We start from the raw sequence: 4,846 nt of genomic DNA on the forward strand, positions 1-4,846 counted from the left end.
TAGACAAGCTAGGAAAGAATTAGGAAAGACACATACATGTGTTTCCTGTCCAGCCAATTGCTGTGACCTCCCTCAAAATTAAAGCCTAGGGTTATCCTATTCAGGAAGCCCAATGGAAGAGTTCTACCCTGTAAGGATAGATAAGTGTAACTTAACACTGACTTCCAAAAGGTTTAATAATGAGAGTCATTTGTAACTGAACATCTATCAGTATATGGAAAGAAATCTTCCTTTCCTTATATAGTATGGTCTCAACAATAAACTGTACATGGACTCACAGGGTATGTTCGAAAATTAACTACTGTATACTTTATACTATAGCTTTCTATTTGCAGTATAATCTATACTGCAAATATACTGGCCAAGCTTTCTATTTGCAGTATAATCTATACTGCAAATATACTAGCCACTGTATAGTCATATACTGTATTTCTAGCCGGCATGTTGCCGGCAAGGCTAGCACTTGAGGCACAGTTCAGCCGACAATGCGCCGGCTGGGGTGGTGGCCGGCTGCCGGTGGGTCGCTGGCAGCCGCCGGCCTACCGGCTGCCGGCGCACTAATCCAGCCGGCATCTTGCTGGCTAGGGTAGTGGCCGGCAGCATTAACCCAACCGGCAACTGCCGGCTACGTTAGTACCCGGTGGCACTAGCCGATAGAGAGAGAGAAAGCAAGGAGTGAAGAGTGATGCAAGAGCTCAGTCTTACTACCTTCCTCCAGAATGATGGTTCAAATGGAAGGGGAGAATGTATCATTCAGGCTTCCACCCACCAACAAACCATTGCCGGTCTCTGCCGGCCACAGGTCTGTGAATGGCAGTCCAAGAGAGGACTGAAGAACACTCTACAGTAAAGGGATCTCCTGACGGCACAAGCAGAAGTCCTGGCTGGCCCTACAACCTGCCGGCAAGCGGTGAGATTGTAGGACAACGGCCAAAGGGTTGCAATAGCTAGGCCATCACTAAAGGACAGAGGGGGGGGGGGAGAGGGGGGCTGTAGGGTCCTGTATGAGGTGTGGAAGGAGCCGACAGGGTTTCCAGTCCATCCACACCTTTAAGAAACTCTGTTTCGGTATCAGCGACGGGAATATCTATTCTCCAGCCTAGGGTCTGCCAATACAGTTAAGGGGACGGTAGCAAGCTTGCCGCCTCCTCTTAACAAGAGAGAAACAGACTTCCAGTGCCGGCTCCATCCTAGGCGGTAGAAGAATGTCTATTCTTCAGCCTAGGGTCTGCGTGCACAGGACTAGTCTACTAGACCGCAGGGAGAAGGTGGCAATATCATATAACCCCTTCAGCTGCGGTCTAGGGAGGTTAGCCTCCTATGCCGGCAGCGTAGTCCGACAGGGGAATGACTATAGACCCTGCTGGCCAGCTGCCGGCACAAGATTATATACTCTAAGTTTCTGACCGAAACCCAAAATCTGCTATCTGCGGCCAAGGGAAGGGACAGAAAACCCTAGCCCAGTCCTGCCTGAATGATAACTCGAGGCACAACCAACTAGGGTTGTAGCCTAAGGCTACACTCAGAGGGAAGGATGGATTACCATTAAATCTCTACTGGAGATGAGTATCGGTTTATATAATAATTCTAGGAGATATCTATCTCCGCCTGAATTGATAAAACGATACACGAGGGTAACCGGGGGACATGTATGAAAGTATACTAAAGCCACTAGGCTCGTAGCATAGTGGCAGGCGAGAATCGACTACCTTAATCACCGAAACTCTTGTATACTATCTCAGAAGAGAAAAATTTATATGCAATCAATGTATCTTACATGTATAAATTGCCTTTTTGGGTTCAGGCCTTGTCGTCCTGATGGAAGTACCTTTAAAGTAGCTTCCTAGGGTATATTTAACTACAGTGATATTCCCAGAGAATTTTACCTTAGGGTACCCAGAATTCTAACTCCTGGAGCGAATATCCCTAATTTACTCTTATAGGGATATCGCACAATATCAGAGGACATATTCTTGACACGCCGAAGAGCGTTAACGCTTCGAGAGGGAAAGTGGCAAGAAAATGAAGGGGAGCCGCTATTAAGGCACCTCTCCTCACTGTTTTGAGTCTGTATATGACGTCATCAACGGCGCCATGTTATTCCTTATCTTGTAGCTCTATAGCTCGGTGATTTCCCGTGCTCTCTCGTATTTTTGGATTTATTCGCCATTATGATGCTTTCACCAGCCTCTTCTGCCTCTGGAAAGTTGAGTATTATCTTTACTTTGTATAAATGTAAGCTCTTGAACGTTTTTATTTGAATCAAAGTGAAATTAACGTAAACAAGAGCTGTTGCCTAACAGGAGGCATCATGGATGTTGTCGCTCGCTATGCACGAGTCATTTAGTTATCCAGAGCGACGTTCCCGGTTTTAATGCTTTAATGAATTTAGCTATTTAGCCTTCCTACTGGGGAAGTCTTTATATTATGCCGATAGTATTCTTCAGTTTCGGCAATTTAGGTAACCGATTCTTGCTTACGCTAGGCTTCATAGCCTAAGCGTTTTGCTTTTAGTACTTTCATGCATGATAAGATACACTTTCCTAGTGTGATAATTTTATTGAAGGCTTAGGCATTAATTTATACATGTAAGACATTTACTGAATAAATTTCCTCTTCCAAGTTAGTATAAGAGAGTGTTTCGGTGATTTAGGTAATCGATTCTCACCGCGCCTAGGCTAATAGCCTAAGGGGCTTTAGTATACTTTCGCACGCTTCCCCGTTTGTTCTTTTCTCCTCCGGAGGTCTAAGATCAATTTCTTTCCCTCTAAGTTAGCCTAGGCTTAACCCTAGTCAGTTTTCACTTAAATTGTATTCAGGTTAAACTAGGCTAGGTGTTTCTGTCCTTGTCCTGTAACCAGAGAGACTGGTTTTTGGTCTTGGTCAGAACATCAGAGTATTCTGTCTGTGGTCGGTAGCTGCCTAACAGAGTGAATAGATTTCCTTTGCTAGGTTAGGCTATGGACATAGGAGGCCAGACCTCCCTAGGCCACACCTGAAGGTTTCTGTACGAGATGATTCCTTCTCTTTGTGGTTTAGCAGACTATTCCTGTGCTGTTTAATCCTAAGTTGGAGAATAGAATTCGTACGCTGCTTAGGGAAAAACAGCACCAAACCCTGTTCCTGTATTGTTTGGAGGAGGCAAGATGCTGCCGACCTCTTTACTGTATTGGACTATCCTAGGTTAGGATTGAGATTCCTTAGCCACTGGGGATAGCCATATACTGGAGCGGAGTTTGTTAGGTGAGGTAGGGCAGGCTTTAGGGCCAGTCTCTTCCGCACCTTATAGGACCCTCACCCCTCCCACTCTGTCCTTTGGTGATGGCCTAGCCATCACAAACCCTTGGCCATCGTCCTACAATCGACCCTAGAGCGGGTAGGTTGTAAGACTGGCTTGGACTTCGCGGGTAGGTTGTAAGACTGGCTTGGACTTCTGCCGGCAGGCATGAATGTGCCGGCCGGGAGAAGCTTCTTCTCTGTTGAGTGTTCTTCAGACCTTCCTGGGTCTGCCATCCATATGACTGTTGGTAGAGCCTGGCATATTATGGATGGATGGATGGAAGCTTGAATGTTACATTCTCCCCTTCCATTTGATCACTCATTCTGGATGGAAGGCAGTAAGGCAGTGCCGTCTTACAGTCCTTGGATCCATGCTTTATCCTTTGTTAGTGTCTAGTACCACCGGGTCCTCATCTGCCGGCTTAGTGGTCGTCGGCCGGCATAGATTGCCATCAGCCGCGGCCGGCCGGCAACTGGCTGCACACCTACTATTTTGCCGGCTACTACAATTAGTGGCTGGCAGCCGGGGTGCAGTCAACTGCCGGCATATTATCTACTGCAGGCTGGCACCCAGAAACCAGCGATCTGCCGCTCATTACTTCCAAAGATAGTATACCTTGGAATGGTACCGAGGTACTAGCCGGCCGGCACTACGGTATATGATTATACAGTAGCCAGTATATTGCAGTATAATATATACTGCAAGTAGAAAACTACAGTATAGATTATACTGTAACCCAAAATTTCTTCTAACATATTATGTGTTGTCATGTATGACCTATTGTGAGACCGTACAATATAAAGAAAGTGAGTTCTTTCTTTGATATATTGAGAATCCCTGGTATTAAAACTTCTGGAAACTTGTGTTGAGTTACACTTATATATCCTTATAGGATAACAAAATTCCAAAGGTTTTTTCTAGAACAAGAATTAACCATAGTTTTAATGTTATGGGAGGTCACAGCAATTGGCTGGACAGGAAACACATGTATGTGTCTCCTTTTTCTTTTCTAGCCTATCTATCATAAGCTATATACAAAGATAATAAATTGTATACTTAATTTTGTGAGACTTTTCACTGTATACTCATTGGAATCTCTTCGCTTTACAGGAGGACCAACCCAAGTGCAGGAGTATGTTGCTGCCATTAGGCAGCAACCCTATCTTTGGTCTTGCCATAGAGTAGTGTACTCCAGCTTGACTGAGATAGTGTTTCCGTCTATCCTCTTTGCCGGTGAGTATCCCGGCTTTGAATTGCAACGGTAACTCAGAGTATTCAGTTTTGTTGTCGGCAACTCTACTGATGGGGGATTAGTCATTCCCCTGCCGGTTTCACAGTTGCCGGCGTAGGAAGCCCGGCTTCCCTAGTCCACGACCGAAAGTGGTAGTACAGTTGCTGCCACCTTCTCCCTTGTGGTCTAGAAGTCATGTCTTATATCTGGCAATGTCTTAGGCTTCTGTCCTCACATCATCTGTGGCCGGTATACTACAATCTCCCCGCTTGCCGGGCTGATTACGATGTCGGCCGGGCTCCTACAAAGGTGCCTATATTGCTGCTTTGACCTTT

Source organism: Palaemon carinicauda, chromosome 1 (assembly GCF_036898095.1).
Source record: "Palaemon carinicauda isolate YSFRI2023 chromosome 1, ASM3689809v2, whole genome shotgun sequence".
NCBI classification, from domain to species: domain Eukaryota; kingdom Metazoa; phylum Arthropoda; class Malacostraca; order Decapoda; family Palaemonidae; genus Palaemon; species Palaemon carinicauda.